Here is a 20,598-nt window from a genome sequence, read left to right as displayed (position 1 = left end):
ACATCATGTTGACCCGCTGTTTCATCTTGCCCCACCCGTTTCAACTTGCCCCGGTGTACCTTATTTCTTCAATAATTCGTCTAGAAATTACTGCAGCTATAGATTTCTCAAATTTTTATCCAGGGATTCCTACAGAGTTTCTTCCAGGAATTCGCTAAAAAAACTCTCGTGAGATTCCTTAAGGGATTCCTTGTGGGATTGCTTCCAGGATTCATCATGTGGTTTCTTCAAAAATTTCTCTAAGATTCTTCCAGGGATTCACCTGGGAATTCCTTCTTTGATTCTTTAGGGAACAACTTCCAGAACTATTTTGAAAATGCCTCCGAGAACTCTCCTTGGGATTCCTTCAGGAAATCCTCCTGGGATTCTTCCAGGAACTCATCCAGGAATTATTCTAAGACTTCCTCCAGAAACTGTTTAGAGATTCCTTGGGAAATCCTCTTGGGATTGCTTACAAGCTTCCTCCTGGGGTTTCTTCAGGAACTCCTCCAGGGATTTCTTTAGGACCTGCAACAGGGATTGCTCCAAAAGTTACTCTGCGTACTCTTTATAGGATTCATTTAAGGCATTCCTCTGGAATTTCAGCGATTTCTTCAGTATTTCCTCCTGGGATTTCTTCAGAAACTCCTCTTTGAATTCCCTCAGAAATTGATCCTTGGATTTCTTCAGGAATTCTTTCTGGGATTCCTCCAAGAATTCCTCAAAGGATTCCTCCAGAAATTCCTTCAGGATTTCTCTCGTAATTCCTACATGGATTCCTCTAAAAATTCGTACAGGGATTCGTCTGGGAATTCCTGTAGCAATTTCTCTAGGAATTCCTCCAGATATTCCTACAGGCATTCCTCTTGAGATACCTCAAGGAATTCCTCCTGAAAGTACTCCAGTAGTTCTTCAAAGGAATTCTCCAGGAATTCTCTAAGGATTCCTCCAGGGATACCCCACGGAATGTATACAGGGATTCCTTCAGGAATTCCTCCAAAGATTTCTCTTAGAATTTCTCTAGAGATTCCTCTAGGAATTCCTACAAGCATGTCTACACAAATTTCTCCAAGGGTTCCTCCAGGTATTCCTTCAGGAATTCCTCTTGGGATAGCTCTAAGTATTTCTCCAGGAATACCTCCACAATACATACGGAAATTTCTCCAGAAATGCCTCCAAATAATCCTCTAGGTAGGGATTCCTTTAGAAATTTCCCCAGGAATTCCGCCCGGAGTTTATCCAGGAATTGTTCCAAGAATTTCTCAAGCGATTCCTGCATGAATTCCTTTTGAGATTCCTCTAGGAATTCCTTCAAGAGTTTCTTCAGGAATCCTCCAGGAAATTCTCCATGGATTCAAAATTTCTTTCAGGAATTCCTCAAATTTTTCCAGGGATTCCTTCGGGATTTCTTCCAGGATTTCCTCCAGAATTTCCTCTGGAAACTCCTTTAGGAATTTCTCTAGGAATCTCTTCAGAAATTTCTCCAGGGATTCCTCTTAGGATTCTTCCAGAGTTTCCTCCTGAAATTTCTCCGATGATTCCTCCAGATATTCCTCCAAGAATTCCTCCAGATACAGATCCCGGGGAATTCCTCTAGGATTTTCTTCACAAATTTCTCCTGGGATTCCTCCCCGAATTCCTCTAGAGATTCCTCCAGGGATTTCTTCCAGAATTCCTCTAGGGATTTCTCCAAGATTTCCACCTGGGATTCCGCCAGGAATTTGCCCATAAGATCCTCAAGGCAGGCTCGATTCCCGTTCCAGTCGGGAAACTTTTCTCGACTCCCTGGGCATTGTGTGTCATTGTACTTGGCCTCACAATATACAAATTCATGCAATGGCAGGCAAAGAAAGCCCTTCAATTAATAACTGTGGAAGTGCTCAAAGAACACTAAGTTGAAGAGAGGCAGGCCAAGTCCCAGTGGGGACTGATGTGAAAAGACCTAGGTACTTGGTTAGCTGATAATGTAGAACTTCTAGGCAAGGTTATGAAAATTTCACGATGCAATAGAATGAGAAAAGAAAACAGGTTAAAACAATACATATGCAAATCAAGCTTATGTCCTGCCACAATGTACCTATACGCATCAGACTAACATGAACTCGATGAAATGAAGTGAGAGCGATCACATGCGTGTTGATGACTTGCCGAGCAGGAGAAAATAGCTGAAGAATAACTAATTCAGGTATGGAAAACCGAATACCTACAACCTGAATGAGAGACCTATTTAGTAGCCCTGCATAAGAGGTAAAATATCTAAAATAATAGCTGGTGTGTATTCTGTGCATAACGCGTGAATAATGACATCAGGTATGGCAATACCTAAATAATAATCGGTGATTTTTTCATACAAATAGCGATTTTTCCATAATTGAATAATACCTCAAGCAGTCCACAACACCAAACCAATCACTCGTCCAGGTATTGTGCCAATACCTAAAAAATACCAAAATAAGTTATTTTCAATACCTGGATAATCGACCAATACCTTGTCTTAGTATGATACCTGACTTTGGTATGCTCCAGTTATGTGTCAGTTATTCATTCCTGCTCGGGTTGCGATGCGATCGGTATATGGGAAGGAAACCTGTTTTGAATTAGATAGCTCCAGCAAGCAGCCTGGTCGGTTGGGCCTCGAGCCGAGCCCTCGGATGGGTCGGATGGCTGCTTTTTATCTCGCGCGCATGTTAATGTGATTCAGATGATGGGATATGTGTTCCATCTTCATATGATTTTTGTTGCGACCGTCCACGGACCGGTAAAGAACAAGCACAAAGGAGGCCGATGAAAGCGTGTGTGCGCGCGCTGCTTCAACACCGGATCGAAGGAGCCGGGTTGATCAAGACTCAGAAACGCATTGACTGGCGGCGGTATACCTAACGGTCCCTCTGTTTATTTATTTAAGTGCTTTGCTCAGAAGATTTCGTAAGAACGACACCTGCTGAAAGGTAGACCCAATTATATGTAGAAGAAATATCTCTATTTTCTATGGTCATGACAACGTGAATGTGAGGGTTGAAACATTGTAGACTTTCAGAAAGTGCCTGAACCGACCAGCAATCGAACCCGTCATCTTCAACATGATTTATTTATTTATTTATTTATTTATTTATTTATTCATCTGACCTAGCTGGTCTTAATGAACATAAGGGACAGGGAAAAGCCGATTTGAGTGAATTGTTCTCAAAACTTACTCAAATCGGCGTAAAAACCCTATATCTGTTTACAAAACAAGCATACACAACAAATTACACGTATAAAATTACATAATACAATACAATTTACAAGTCAATTGAGTAAAAAAAAAAGTCAATTTGAATATTTTTCCATTCTAATGCGAGTGATCCTTGTACCGGTGGGTTCTCGTCTGCCGCTTATCGAAACCATTCCCTCAAGCGGTTCTTGAAAGTGGTCGACGAAACATTGAAATCAAAAACTGCATACACTTCGTTGAACTTAGTCGTCATAAAGCGGATAGGGTCATGTTCGCCATACAATGAGTTCCTCTGTTCCAGCATCAGGAAGTTACGTTCGCGAAGAATCCGTTCGGGTGCGTAGATATGGAGCTGACTTAGTAACGCCGAGGAATCCGATTCACCGAGCAGAATTTTGGCGATAAACACTGCTTGGGCAACACTCCTTCTATTTTCTAGCGTGGATAAACCGAGTAGTCTGCAGCGGTCCTCATAGTGCGGTAAGTTGATGGGATCACGCCATGGTAAGTGCCTCAGCGCTGCACGAACAAACTTCTGATCTTACTGAATACCAGCGTATTTACCACCCCGTCGACTATATGGTCCCTTGAAATGAGCTTAAAACCGCACAATGAACCGTTACCACAATTCGAGACCGACAAATTCTCATGACCTGCTGCTCCGATGCGAGTTTCCGATCTTCGCAAAGCCGATCACCAAACAAAATCACCACTAAGCTCTACCGTAGCCTATAGCTTGAAATCAAACCGCAATTATATCCGGCTCAAAAAAAAAATGATGATAATCAAGCGCGTAAGGGAAGCAAAGAAATACGGCGGTCAACCAATAGGGATTGTTCATTCATTACGTAAAAATGTTCAATGATTTCAACAAAGTCTACATTAGCGTGGTTCAAAAAATCGTTTTTGCTCCACACCGCTTATTCGATTCGTGACCAGATTATATGCCTTCTCACAAAATTTGAGCTCATTTGGTTGAAAATTGAGAGTGCACAAGCCCTTCAAAGTTTGTATGGGAATTACTATGGGAAAACGATGTTTTTCATTCAATCGACCGTAGTATTTTCCCAAGTGCCCTAGAGCGTTAGTTGACCCTTGTTACGTCTAGGCTACTCTATCAACTACAACTTTGCCGAAGACCGCATTCAAATCGCACGCCTCATTAATTAGTTATCGATTTGTACCCAACTGGACAAACTTTAACAGTGATCCTCCAGCCTTCCAGCAGGCAACATTGCTGCATATGGCGCCAAAGATAGCACACTGAAATCATGGCTACTATGTTTCGCTGCAAAATGCAGTGATGCCCACCGAGTAGTTTAAACATCACGAGTAAAGATTTAGATTCTGGATAAAAATCTATAACTAATTAATAAGGCATGCGATTTGAATACAGTCTTCAGCAAAGTTGTAGCTGATAGAGTAGCCTAGACGTAACAAGGGTCAACCAACGCTCTAGGGCACTTGGGAAAATACTACGGTCGATTGAATGAAAAACATCGTTTTCCCATAGTAATTCCCATACAAACTTTGAAGGGCTTGTGCACTCTCAATTTTCAACCAAATGAGCTCAAATTTTGTGAGAAGGCATATAATCTGGTCACGAATCGAATAAGCGGTGTGGAGCAAAAACGATTTTTTGAACCACGCTAGTCTACATGTTTATTTTAAGAAGTTTGTTTAAATGTTTATATATGTAACTAGCTGCCCCCGGCAAACTATGTCCTGCCTACTGCGTTTTCTTTGACGTTTCAAGTCCCTAGCCTAGTTCAAGTTCCCGTTCATAATGTATGAATAATCAATTTTTAAAAACTCTCATTTTATCTTGTTTATTTTTTGCCTCATAATCCTTCCTTGGGTAAAAACTAACAGAACAAAACTAAGACGACCCAAATGATACGGTCCCACAAATGTTTTGGGAGGCTCTAATAAGAGTAAACAAAGAAGCCTAAATAATCAACGTATTTCTTGCATGACCCCTAATAGTTTGAAATCCAAAAGATTGGAAGGTTCGATTGAAAAGCCGCACTGAAGTCCCTCTCCACGACTTCTATCATTGACGAAAGTGTTCAATATATGTGTACTGTGTAGGTATTAAGGTACACTAAATTCTTTTTTTACACGCCTTTTTTTACGCGATTTTATTTTGCACGACTTTTTTTACGCGATTTTCTCGAAGTTACGCGACTTTTTTTTACGCGATTTTGGTCATTTGCGGAGGGCAAATCGCGTAAAAAAAATTTCCTTTGGATTTTTTTTGCGCGATTTCTCGAAGTTACGCGAACTTTTTTTACACGAGCTTTTTTTGCGCGAACGCATCAATCGCGTAAAAACAGAATTTAGTGTATTGAGCACAATTATTTGTTTTGGTAAAACAGTGATAATGGAGTTATGCGCACAATTCGGACATGGAACAACGCCAGCAGCTCAATCAAATTGCTAGCCTTCACCTTTCTCGCTGTGCCCAACGGATCGAGTGACACACTTTTCCAGCGACGAACCCCTTGACCAGTAACTACATAGTACATATTAGTTGGACAGGAGGAGTGGCTTTTTCATACATGGTAGTTACTCTTTCATCTTTATTTTCTTGCTTCTCTATTGCAAAATTACCCAGTGTTTTATTGTTTCTTAAATTATCTTTCTAAAGTTATACTTAATCTATGAAGAGTAGATGTTCAGGGCCTATGTAAATGTTTCAGAATAGTAGAGAAATTTCTCTGTGGAGAAGTAACGTTCTATGTAATTGGCTGTTCCCAGTTCTTTGATAGGTATCTCATACATAATTAGCAATTTTGGATGATTAGATCTAAATCAAAAATCTGATTAAATTTAGTGCCTTAATACTTTAATTAAAAAAATACTCAAATCTAGCATTGGATTTAGCCGTACAAAGTAAATCGTATTGTGTACCTCGCTGTGTATAAGACGCGCACACTTCAATGATGTCCTTGTTGGCTCTGCGAAAGAACACTCACTCATTTAGAGGTGCAGCAAGGAAATAGGGGTTGCTTCATATAACCGTACTTCATGTAGATGATATTAATTGCCATCAGACGCCAGTAGGTAACAAGCAGAACGATGCATTTGTGGCATGGAAAGGGTTCGGTTAACCGACCGTGCTCTTTCCCGTGCATACATTTGTTGCGGTATGCGTTAATTGTTATGTTTATGACGGTTACGGCAGTAAAAAGGTGTGCACAACTAGGTGAAAACACGAACAGTTCATGATGTTCGATAACGAAATCGTCATCTGTTTCCAAATCCCAAATGCGAATTCTAAACCATTCATCAAACACAAACCAAGCCCGTGCCGAACGAATCATCGCACAAAGCGACAAGTAAAAAGCGTCTACACTGGTTGTGTGAATCTCGTCCACGCATCGCAGTGTACGACAGAAGCCCATTCAATTGTTCATTCCATCCGTCTCGACGAAGCGCTAACAGCCAGTCGGTATTCTTCTTGCTGCAATAGGCAGCGCAATGATAGCAGCCCAGCGCACTGTTTGCTTGTTCTGCTTTGCGCCTTTCATGCAAAGCAGTGCGCACGTCACCACCAGAGATGCCAAATATACAGATTTTTTCTGTAATTATACAGATTTTTTCGCAGCTTATCATACAGAATTCTGTATACCAATATTACAGATTTTTGGAAAAGGATGCAGATTATACAGATTTTTCAAAAACTTACAGAATTTCATACAGATTTTCCGTAAAATAATACAGATTTCATACAGATTTTCGGAAAAAGTAGTCATACAGATGATACAGATTTTTGGAAGGCCAAAATACAGATTTAAATTTGGCAACCCTGGTCACCACTAGCAATAGCATCATCTCCGTACTCGCTTGAATGTATAAAAGCAGCAAGCCCAACTCTGTTTGTATAGTTGTATAGCAATAGTCAGCTCCCCAGCAGGCACGCTGCCTGTTTGGGGAGAAGCAAATAAATTCAAAACGTTTCACCGACCAATTCGTTGTGTCACCCGAGCAGAGGAAAATATCAAAATAATAACAACGGAATCACAAAACCTGTTTTTATACCTCGATTTGTTATTATTAACTTATTAAGAAATCACCGTTCCATAACATGTACTGTTGGGCAATCTTATTTTGTTATGATCGTGCTCTTGGTATATTTTCTTTAAATTACACTTTAATAACATGTTTTGTTGTAGCACAAGTTCAGTTATTATTGTGTCATTGAGACTGTACAAATATTTCATCATTAATATTACAACATAACTAGCTTTGCAATCAAAACTACACCATTCGAGATTTTCGTTGTTCACAACATTCCGTGAGGAACTGTAAGAGAAAATATTATTTTCCTCTTCTTACTGACATTACGTTTTAACTGTGACAGTGTCAACTTATCAGCCTTTTGTTTTAGAAGCACTTTGAAAAGTATACCTGTTTTTTTTTTTGTCCCAGTTTCAGTTAGGTATGAATACGAAAATAGAGAGTGTAATAGAGTGTTAGCCATTTTATGAAACATTTTGGATCAACTGGTGGAATTCAACGACGAACAACACATTTTCGACAAAAATGTAAAAAAATAAGTCATCAAGAACTCCATTGATTATTTTTAGACATTTTATTTTTATTGATTTCACTGCATGGAGCCCACTTAGATTAACTAGGATATATGTGTCAATCAATGAGGTAATAATGTAAATTAATCTTATAAACAATGAACCACCTAACAAAGGGTTTCAAAATGACGGTAGTTTTTCATTGTAAGTTGTTTGAAAACTAAACGAGAACTATTGTTTGTCTCTGTTTTCGATAAGAAATCGCTTGCGACAACAATAGCGTCCCAATTATGAATGAAACAATTAACAAGAGATCCTATTGTTGCGTATCCCATTGAATGCATATGAGACTTTGGAGGAGTTCCTACCCGCAACAGAAAAAAGCAAATTTTGTTTTCAGATTGTTATCAATAACGTATTCATATCAAAATTTGTTATTGAAATATTTTAAAAATTCGCTGTTATTAAGTTGTTATTGAAACTAACAAAACATGTTATTAAACAGGTCTTCCAGGAACATTTTTTTGTTATAATTTTTGTTATTTTGCCGCTTATGACAGACAAGTTTATAACAGGATATGTTATGTAAATAACATGAAAATAACTCTTTCCGCTACTCAGTTATTTTTCCAAAATAACAAATTTTATTATGTTGGTGCTATTCCCTTCTGCTCGGGCATTATCACCGTTGTCGTCGTCGTCCACTGGAGCACACTCGCGTCCGATGATCTCCCGAGTGATCGAACACATGATATTACCGAGAATATTGAGTTTTTTTTAGGTAATTAATGACGAATTTTGCATGAATTTTGGCATAACTGTGAACATTTCTTTCACATTTCCTCTTTCGGTAATGCCTTTGATTACTTCATAAATTCATTTGGTAATTTCTTAAGAAAAATATTTCGATTATTTCAACTTAAAAAAAAATCCATTCGTTTATTTGTTTGAAAATTATCCAGAAATTCCTTTGTAAATTTGTTAGATAATTTAATAGGACCGAAAATTTCATATCTATTTTTTTCGGCAATTACTTTGTGAGTTTCTTTAGAAATTTCTCTGGCAATTCCTATGGAACTCCTTCGGCAATGTCTTTGAGAATGTATTCCGTAACACCTTTGCAAATTTCTTTGAAAATTTCTTCGGCAATTATTTTAGTGATTCCATCAGTAATTCACAAGAGCAAAAAATAAACAATTTCTTTGGGAATTCTTAGATAATGCTTTTGAGAGTTGCTCAAGAAAATCCTTCAGCGATTTATTTTCTTCTTGAATGCCATCGGCAATTCCTTAGAAAGCTTCTTTGATTATTATTTTGAAAACTTCTTCAGCGATAACATAAGATACTGCTTCGAGAATTCTTATACAAATTGATTAGCCTATTATTTGGGAAAATTTCATCGGGAACTTTTTGCGAAATACTTGAGACAGGCAAACTTTTTGGTTGAAAATTGCGTTTGAAATTTCTGAGCCAGGGAATCCCTCTGTAAAACTGTTTTGTGATTACAGTACGACCCATAAAAAAATGCGAAAAAGGCATTGTTTCCCTATTCCCAACCGATTATCCTGGAAATTATCTATTGGATAATATACACTACCCGTCATAAGTACGGACTCACTTGGAAAAATATTGTAAAACTCAGTTGAATATGGCATCACCTTGAAAAGTGTGGCATCTCTTGAAAACTAGTAAATCCATGCTACTATATCTCGAAATCCTGATAATCTGTAAAGATACAGTCTTCAGCAAAGTTATTCAGAAGATCTTTTACATCTTAGAGACAAAAAGTTCAGTTCGCAATTCTGCCGCTAGATGACGCTAGTGAGCAAGAGAGTTAACTATTTCACGATCCCGATAAGATAGAAAGTTCAAGTCTTCGGCAAAGTTGTTCAAATGGTCTTTGGCATCGTAAAGACAAGAAGTTTGTCACAATTTTACCGCTAGGTGACCCTAGTGAGCATGTAAATATAAACATTTTTAATTGGCTGTATCACACATTCTTCATTTAACAGAAGGTTCGTGTCTTCGACAAAGTTGTTCACAAGGCCATTTGCATCCGAAAGGCAAACAGCTTAGCCGCAAAGTTCTGTTAGTGAATATATATTAGAGCATGTCAAACAAATTCTACTTCGCTATAAAAAAAAATAACAATCAAACCTGGATTCATCTAACCTGTATTAATTTAATATGAAAGGAATCAGACTTGAATCACTTGAATTTGGATTGACTTAAACCTGAATCACTTGATCATGAAGTGAATCGTACCTGAGCCACTTGAATATGACGTGAAGCAGACATGAATCACCGAAATATGAAGTGAATAAGGCCTGAATCACTGGAGGGTGATGAAAACCAGACCGTAATCACTTGAATATGATGTAAATCAGACCTGAATCAATTGAATATGAAATGAATCAGCCTGAATCACTCGAATCTGAAATGAATCAGGCCTGAAATACTTGAAAATAAAGTGAATCAAACCTGAATAAATTGAATATGAAGTGAATCAGACCTGAATCGCCGATATATGGAGTATATGAGACCTGAACCACTTGAATATTAAGTGAAGCAGGCCTGAATCACTTGAACATGATGTGAACCAGATCTGAATTACTTGAAAATTATGTAAGTAAACCAGACCTGAATCGCAATATGAAGTGAATCCGACCTGAATCACTTGAATATGAAGTGAAACAGACATAAACCACTTGAATATGAAGTGAAGTATGCCTGAATCACTTCAATTCAAGTAAACCTGATCTGAATCACTTGAAAATCATGTAAACCATGCCTGAATTACTTGAATATAAAGTAAATCAGACCTGAATCACTGGATATGAAGCACAGAGAACAGACACCCTAGTCCAATCTGAATTTTGTGTATAAGAAATATTTCATCGGCAACACAAGTGGCAACATCATGACACTGCAATCGATTAGTTTGTCATACAAATAATATTCACCACTTAAAATCAGACCACTTGCATTTCACTATTCTGATTCCATCAGAAAATGGAAAGAATTATACGTTACCAATGAATATTTTGACACAAATGTGACAGATTCTGTATGACTATGACTGCGTTATTGTATTCTAATCCAAAAAAATGGAATGTAGTGAAAATTATTTATTGAAAATCAACTAAACGCAAAAATTTAATTGTCGATTTTTTATGAGTCGTACAAGTATGACTAAATTAATCCATTTGGAAAACTTTTCGTACCGTAATCCTTGGTAACATTGATCAAAATTTTCGATCTATCTTGAATAATTCTCTTGTTAAAGCAAACGTTACATTTTTTATATTTTTAAAACAAGTACCGTCAAGGCGCCATTCACCGTGGGGGCTCCATTCACCGTGTGCCTTCGAATATTTTTTTTCATTATTTCCATATTATGATTGAATGATATGACAATTTTCCTTCAATTTCACCAATACAACACTAATGTATTGTTACCATGTCAAAACGCTCATTAGAAACATTTAAAAGTATCATTTTGACACTAAAGTGTTTTTACATGAAGCGGGTTTCTGCTCGTTCACTGCATTCATAGTGAAAAAACGAAAACTGCGCTAAGGTGATTTAAGCGATAAACTAAATGTAGTAACGTTTTTATTCAACCAACAATCAATTAAGTTCACATATCAGGTACGTATTTTGCATTACCGAAGAAAGTTTACCAAGAAAGAATACTTTTTAATTGAAACAAAAAGGCACGGTAAATGGGTACTCTAAAAATCAATGGTCTCCATTCACCGTGCCCCATATTGTCCCATATATCTAGAAAAAATCGAAAATTTGAACATTCGTTTTTCTAATAAAATCTTGCAAGTTATTACTTGAAATGAATGTAAACGAAGAAAATTCGCTTGGCTGGGTTGTTTTGACCATTTTTAAACAAAGTAGAATAAAATTTCTCATACACGGTGAATGGGTCCCTACTACCACGGTGAATGGTGACCTACCACGGAATTAGGCGACCCTACTACCCTTTACTAATTGTACTATATCACCAAATTTTGTGAAAAATTTTCTACTTCTGTGGATATTGCTTTAATTTTAACCTATAATGAAGGCAATTAAAAGCGGCACCAACAATGTTTATAAGACTGGTGTCAAATGACAGCTCTTATTTGCCCCGAATCCTCTTAGATCCACGGTGAATGGTGCCTTGACGGTACTGGACCTCTGAGTACCTATGTGTTAAGTTACTCGAAAAAGTATTATGAACCTTTAAGACATACTAAAATAAGCTTTTTAATCTAATTTTTGATTTTGTTGATTTGGGGTATGTCAGTGATCAATGTTCGTTTGTGTTGAAAATGATTCTGTCAAAGACCATTCGCCCGAAAGTCATCCGCCGATTCCATGCAATTTCTTTGAACAAGTTTTTGTCCTAGTTTGCCGTGATGAAAGTTTAAGGACAGACGCATGGTGTACTTAGTATCCGACCAATCGCAAGAACAGCTGGACTAGCGCCAATAAACAATCATATTAGCTTAGTTTGAAAGAACGGCCTATGTTTTGAAGAAGGCCTAATTTCTTGTGAAAATATTACATAATTGGTCATCAATTGTTACAGCATTGTTGATCGAGAGGATAGCGCCAAAACTTCAGCACAGAGTAGTCAATACTTTTAAAGTATTCACGATTGATCTACTCGGAATAACTACGTATCGTTAAAATGAACAATAGTTCATAAAAATAAAAACGTGTGAGCTAACGGATGCAGATAAACACCAAAATCGCGAGAATGCAGCATTCTTATTTGAATATGCTGTTCTTTTGAAACCATGTTTTCCCCATAAAAAAAAAACAAATTAAAAGAACAGCGCATGATTGAAAGAAGGGCAAATTTATGATTAAAAATGACATCAAATTGAATTTAATTTCCTTGAAAGTAGAACTAGAAAGAAAAGCCTATTAACAAAAAAAGGGACAATTCCAATGCATGTTTTCACAGCTATATTGTTGAAAATGTTTTTAACAGTATAAGTCTTATATCAGATTGTGTTCAAAGAAAGCAATAGCCTGTACGACGCCTAAATTGATTTCAGAAAAGTATTTCCAAGATTATTATGGTTTTCGGGCAAATGGTCTTTCGGGTGAATGGTCTTTTCGGGTGAATGGTATTTCGGGCGAATGGTCTTTTCGGGCGAATGGTCTATTCGGGCGAATGACTTTCGGGCCTTTGTTACATTCGGGCGTTTGTCATTCGGGCATTTGGAATTCGGGCGAATGGTTTTCGGGCGAATGTGACAGAACCGTTGAAAATACCCTTACTTACTAAATTTGTGGTCTATGATTTCAAATATATTGTCCAAATTCTTACAAGTTTTTGAGTTATTTTCGGATTAAAATCCCCTAAACCGCGAATAACTTCTAAATTTAGGCAATTGTTTAAGGAATTGAAAGCCTCCTTTGAATTAATCTTAAATTTTACTGACAACGAGCACTTTCTTAAAGGTTTCGTTTATTAAATTCAACTCTGAGATATCATATTGAGCTTATACAGTGATTTTGAACTCAATATTGTGTCTAGTAATCATGCCAAGCATGAATGTTTAGGATGTTTCTCATTGCGAAACTGATTCAATTAAAAATGTTTGAACATATCATGAGGTCGGTCAAGCCGATCAATGATACCCCGTTTTACGGTAATTCTTTTGGAAATCGGTTCAAATTGCTTCGATAATTTTATCGGCATTTCTTCAAATTTCTTTACGAAATTTTCGCCTATTATTTTAGGATTTTTTCAAGCAATGCTTTTGGAAAAATCATCTAGCAATTATTATGGCAATTTTTTCAACCTTCAACCCTCCTAGGATGTTAGGACTATCGCACCATGCTGGCGTAATGCACATTCAGTATGTCTGTCTGGATCATATTGACCCCAATATCTTACTAGGGTTAAGATCTTTTCAGGTTGTTTTTTTTTTTCAATTTCCCCGTAACTATTTTTCGAAAATGAGTTTGGAAATGCCGGAATATCGCAGTAGTTGCCAAGACAATTTTCAAAGAAATAGATGAAAAAATCCCGAAGAGAATACCCTAATGAAATTTCCAACGAAATTTATGAGGATTTTAAATTCAGTAATTGATTGAAAGAATCCTGAAAAATGATAGAATCGACTACTTCTACCATTTTTTGTCATAATCAATGTTTGCAGTATATTGGAAATGCATTATAAGCATTAAAGCGGCCAGGCCTGCTGTGCAGCGTTAATGAGTTTATAATGAAATCATTGAGTGGAGACATTTCGTACCAATCGCTCAAGTTTTTAGTAAGCAAAGTACATACGTGACTGTTCCAGAAATTATAAGCATAACTTTGCAGCCCAGCCATTTAGGAATGAATGTAAGAAAAAACTATATTTTTCCACATGTCGTGCTCTAATGTCTTCTTCTTCTACTTTATAGCTCTACGTCTCCACTGGGACTTGGCCTACCTCGCTTCAACTTAGTGTTCTTTGAGCACTTCCACAGTTATTAATTGAAGGGGTTTTCTTGCCTGCCATTGCATGAATTTGTATATTGTGAGGCAAGCACAATGATACTCTATGCCCAGGAAGTCGAGAAAATTTTCCCGACTGGAACTGGAATCGAACCCGCCGTCTCCGGATTGGCGATCTATAGCCTTAACCACTAGACTAACTGGAGGCCCCAGTTACATCAAATACCGGTTATGAAAAGATACATTTGGCTCTTGGTTTGTAAATGACAAAACACTCCTTTAGAGGTACAGTGACGATTCGTTCGTTGAGAGCTCGTTAGATGGGCTGTCTCGATGGTTGAATGTTCACTGGTTGGGGCAAAACCCAACTAAAAAGCACTGTCAATGTCAAAATAGATGTCAAAACGAGTTTGACGTCTGACCGCCGTCGCATCATAGCTCATGTATACAGAACGTTTGCGCAAGTATGTGAGTGTTCCGTGACGTATTTCTCGTCACTTGCGTGTGTCTAGAGCATTTGGATCAGTTGTCAGTTGCCCCAACGAACGAACACGATTCGCTAATCGGGGCGCAATCGTGACCCAACCAGCGAATTCGGACTGTACCTTAAAAACTTTTTTGCAATTTGATTTTGAATAACCTTGTTACTACATAAAAAATATAAGAAATTCATTCATGAATGTTATTATACGCATCTGTGTGTGAGCGTTGGTGATCTACTATCTTGGGCGACAATGCCACGTCAGGTTGCAGGTCAATGTGGGGAAGGGCAAGGAAGTGATGATTGCAATCGTTTGTATGCACATCAGACCGAATATACCTCTGCGTCTGCACTAACTCATGCGGATGTCAGAGTGTTGGTGGGATATGGTTGGCAGAGGGTTCACACATTGGTGCGTGGATGCCAAGCGTAAGGTGATAGATCACTGCGATTATTACTATGAAGCTAAGCTAAAGCGGCACAGTTCGCTTGATTGCATAACTTGTAGGCGTTATCTGATAGATTGACACTGTGCTATGCAAGTTCGAAGCAAGAGAAACGGCCTTTCAATCGTTTCTGGTTCTAGCGATAGCTATGAATATATGGATATACATGAGTTGTATGTATAGAGAGAAGAGTATAGAGAAATATACAAAGTAGAAGGAAAGGGACGGGGCCAGGGATTGAACCCAGGACCTTCTGCATATGAATCAAAAGCGGTATCCACTAGACCACCAAGCCCGTCTCAATTCCTAAGCTTCATTGTACATAGAGTGAAATATTTTTATTGTCGTAGGAACATATTTGAAAATTTCAAAATCTCTGAACTCATTTCTTAAAAAATGAATAAGACTGAATTTTCAACTTTTCTCACAATTAGCCCGTAAACACGAGCAAAATGTTATTTTCAGAAAAAGAACGTCAGTCAAGCATCTCAAGAAACATGTTTTTGAAATGATCATGTGAAAAAATTGGGAAAAAATAGTTCGCAGTAGGATTCGGCATCAATATAAAAGTATGTATGTGCAAAGATTTAAAGAGTTGATTTTTTGTAATGAAAATTTTGGATATGAAAACTTGATTTAATGTATAAACTTGTTACAGATATTGAAGAATATACTTAAAATAAAAATAAAAAAACAAAAGTATAAACATCAAGAAAATCACTACTTTCTCGCTTTGCGTAGGTGTTCTTATAATTTCTAGAACAATCTATAATGTGATCGAATGTTTGACGATCTGCTACTTCCATATTTCGATTACCCCAAACCGTGAAGAATCACTGAAGCAATTCCTGGAGGAATCTCTGTAGGCTAGTCAAAATGCTCTCTTCTGCTTAGTGCTCGAAGTCTTTTCGGGATGTGTTGATCTAAAAGCATAGAAAAACGCTTAAAACCCTCAATTGAAGGGGCAGTTCATGTTTAAATGGAAAAGTACGGTTACAAATAAGAATACAGCTGCATACCAGACACAGAAGAAAATTCTGCGAAAAGTCAAGCAATAATGGTGCGGGCAGCATGAATTAATTTGCGAATTAAATGAACGTATACAGCCGAGCAAGCGCGCAGATGGCTACGCACATATGTTGCCTTTTTTCTGGACGGACGATTGTCGTTGTTCTGCTGTTCACTGGCTTGGGTGCGGGTAACTGCCGTTTTTTTTTTTCTGCAACAATTTCATTAGAAGACTGCGCCGCCATGGAAAAGGGTTTTCTCTAATTTGCGGTCTTTGACGACAAAAGCGGCCTTCCCCCGCCGGAAGAAGGGAATCCAAACATTGCATCACGTCGGCGCAACAACGCACCGGTGGCAGTAATACACGTTGCGTGACGAATGATTACCATTATCGCGGTAAATTGCTGTGAAGAGCCAGTCGGACGGAGATCATTGTTCTCGGAAGATCGGTGGAGTGGCTCCAAGGAATTATAATTCCCCATTTTGCCACCACTGGCACTGCACTGTGATGGTTTGAAACGCGAGCAGAATTATTCCGACACAAGTCGAGTGGAAAGTTGGCTGGTTGGGATTCTTGATGGGACTGACTGCTAATTGGCCGACAATTAGGAGATAGTTGTTGCTTTCACAATAGTGATACATAAGATTAGGTATGATGTTCTACAGATTTTTTCAGACGCACGTCGTGTTGATAAGGCTAGATTGTCATAATTCCTACGGAATGGACTTAATGAACGAAATCATGAAGATGGTTACACTTGATTTCATTGCTCAGTACAGTCCGGATTCGCTGGTTGGGTCACGATTGCGCCCCGATTAGCGAATCGTGTTCGTTCGTTGGGGCAACTGACAACTGATCCAAATGCTCTAGACACACGCAATTGACGAGAAATACGTCACGGAACACTCACATACTTGCGCAAACGTTCTGTATACATGAGCTATGATGCGACGGCGGTCAGACGTCAAACTCGTTTTGACATCTATTTTGACATTGACAGTGCTTTTTAGTTGGGTTTTGCCCCAACCAGTGAACATTCAACCATCGAGACAGCCCATCTAACGAGCTCTCAACGAACGAATCATCACTGTATAAACTGATACTGAACTGTAGAGCATGGGCTCTCAAACTTATCTAGCTTGCGACCCACTTTTGATTATTATAGGATTTTTCCACCAGCACGTATTTCCATATCATAAGTCATTTTAGAAAAGTTGGACGTACACTCCCGATCACAAGTTTGGGGACTGCCCCAAAACATGACATTTTTTTAGGCCAATATCTCCGTCAATTTGCGTCCGATTTCAAAAGCCTAGGTCTCATTCAAGAGATAATAAGTCAAAGTAACTTTGAACATCATTTACGTGAAACTTTCACAAAAATATTTGTATGTAAACTTAACCCAAAGTTGACAAATTTTCTAAAAAATGAAAATAAACTTACTGCAGTGTCGCTGGAAATTGGGTCAACCAAATTTTAAGATGAGAGCGATAATATAATCTATTTTCTATTAGCTTTCTACAGCTTTTTACCGAACTTGCTAAAAAATCTTGGAAAAAAGTTATTAATCTTGATGGCATCGACCAAAAGTTTGGGGTCACTATCGTAAAACATGGAAAAGTGATTTGTTGATATCTTTGTCATCTTTCATTCAATTTTAACTCTTCTTGGATTATTTGAAACATAATAAATGATACTTACTGCATAGACATTGAACCACACATATTTGTTAATATTTACATACTAAAATTTAACGTAAAATAGCCTCATTTTTTGAAATGTGGTGAAATGTGTTAACTTTACATAACATTTTCATATTTAAAAACCTTTAAAAACTTTAAATAAAAGACATCAAACGTAAATTAAGTTAATTATCTTTGAAATGAGCCAAAAAGAATTAAAACATAGAATTTATACAAAGTCTTTGGAAATATATTTGATGCCAACTTTAAGCTACTGCAGAACTTTGAAAGAAAGTTTAAAAATGAAAGGAAATCAAATCATGCATATTAAATGGTGTACATATTCGCAAGTAAGAAATCAATCCATCAATCAAGTTGGAAATAGAGTTTTTAGAAATATAGTACGGCAGGATGGTCTGATGATTCCTTTTTAAATTTATATACTTCACGAACACTCTTATTTTACTTCTATTTTATTGGAATTACTTATTCAGTTGTAATGATTTCTGTAAAAGTACACATCATCGAAATTCAGCGGAACTTTACCGAAGTAAAGGCGAAATTGTTGGATTTCCTCTTTTTTCCTGAATTCTTCCTGGTTCAAATGTTTATCAGTTTTTCAGAATTTTTTTTTTGAAATTTGGTTTAAACTAGTTTTTGTAAAATTGGAAAATATTTTTCACCAAGAAAAATCAGGAAATAGGCATTTGTTCGAAAATATTTTTCACCAAGAAAAATCAGGAAATAGGCATTTGTTCGTTCTTATGAAAAAATATACATGTTTTTCCTACATACAACCATACTTTAATAACAGTGAATTTAAAAATTATGAATAATGAATGACTCCTTGTGAAATGTTATTCGTTTTTTTACTGTTTTATAGTATTTATCAGAAAAGATCAATAATTTTTCAGATATGTGAGTTTTCAGATCATCTCGAATAACATTTAACGAGGTCCGAATATTTTACTATTTTTTTATTTTTTTGAATTTGCTGTAACTTAGGTATGGTTGGATATAGGAAAATATTTCTAGTCTTTATTTTAATTGAAGCTTGTACGAAGAATCTACTATCAAAAATATCAAAAATCTCAAAAATGAAACACATTTTGATTGTTTTAAAAATATATCAAACATAAAAATTCGAGGAAAAAATGCTTGCTGATTGGGGTAAAACCCAACTAAAAAGCATTGTCATTATAAAAATCAATTTCAAAAGGAGTTTGGCATCTGACCGTCATCACATAGCAGCTGCTATATTTCCACATAACGCTTGTGCAAGTATGTGACAGTTTCGTGACATCTTTCTTGTCTTTTGCGTGTGTCTAGAACATTTCAATCAGTTGTCAGTTCAAATAAATGAATGCGATTCGCTAATAGAGACGCAGTCGCAACCCAACGAGCGAATCTTCTCTGTAGTTCTGCTTTCCACAGAACAATATTTTGAAAAAAAAAAAATCGAAGGATAAGGTTTTTGGAAAATTGAAAATGTATGACATCTGGCATAGATTCACGATGAACATTACTTTCAGTGTATTTTTTTGTAAAAGTCCTTCAAATATTCCCATCCCCAAACATCTACGAAGACATCATTTTGATCCAACAAACCGTTTCAAAGTTATATTTTTTTGAAGAAGGAAATAATTACATGAAAGACATTTTCAGATAGAAGCGCATACATGAGTTGGATATGTTCTATGCACCCATTTTCAGAAATTCTCAGACATGTGTGAAAGATTTTCTTCCAGACTTGTATGTTCAAATTATTTGGCAACATTCCACATGGTTGGGGTAAAAACGGAAACCGCTTGACAGGAGGACGTCGTGAGCTGATTGAAATGTGGAAGTAGCACTTCGATAAGCACTTGAATGGTTTGGAGAACATAGACACGGGAGATCAGGGTAACATAAGAAACGACAACATTAGTGTAGCAGAGAACGAAAATGATCCGACACTCACGGAAGTCAAATCCTGGAACATTAAGCGTGTCTTCTACCAGCGTATTGTGGCTCAACTCATTAAGATGGGCCCGAAAAAGTTGGCCATTTGTCTGCTTCGGCTGATTGTCAGGATCTGGGAAATGGAACAACTACCGGAGGAGTGGAAGGAAGCAGGTGAAAGGGGTAATTTTCCCTACCTAGAAGAGAGGCGACACAGTAGAGTGTGAGAATTTCCGAGCGATCACTATTCCAAATGACGCCTACAAAGTGAAATCCCTGATAATCTTCGCCTTCTATCACCTACCTATAACGAATAAGTTCGTTGAAAGTTTTCAACCGGCTTATCAACGGCCGGTCAACATCCAGGTGATGCAGATCTCGGGGGACTGTGATAAGGGGATGGACTCTCATGCCAATTCGTCAACATCATCTCGGAAGCAGTAATGGGAACAACTGGGCTCTACAGCCGGGATACGTATTTCACGAAATCTGGTCAATGTGTGCTTTGCGGTCGACATGGACATTGTCGCCAGAAAATTTGGAATTGTGGCAGAGCTGTATACCCACCTTAAAAGCGAAGTAGCAAGGTCGGGCTAGTAGTGAATACGTCAAAAACATAGAACATGCTGGTAAGCGGAACCGAACACGACAGGTTCCGTCTAGCTAAGAAATAATGTTACGACAGACGAGATACCTTCGACGTGGTGAAAGAATCGTCTACGTTGGATCCTTACTAACAACAGATTGGCAGTGGAAACCGTGCCTAAGAAATGTAGTACATATGTATGTTTAAAACACTTCTATGATCTATGAACGTCTTCGGTCATGAGACCAAGACCGATGAGGTGTTTTAT

At 37.5% G+C, this 20,598-nt stretch overlaps 1 protein-coding gene across 9 annotated transcripts in view; it reads right to left on the bottom strand.

Annotated features, from left to right (window-relative positions):
- The window catches only part of LOC109405151 (uncharacterized), an 80,407-nt gene that overhangs the window by 51,669 nt on the left and 8,140 nt on the right, over positions 1-20,598 (bottom strand). The window lies entirely within an intron of this gene.

Source organism: Aedes albopictus, chromosome 2, assembly GCF_035046485.1.
Source record: "Aedes albopictus strain Foshan chromosome 2, AalbF5, whole genome shotgun sequence".
Taxonomy (NCBI): domain Eukaryota; kingdom Metazoa; phylum Arthropoda; class Insecta; order Diptera; family Culicidae; genus Aedes; species Aedes albopictus.
This window is presented reverse-complemented; position numbering and strand designations above follow the sequence as displayed.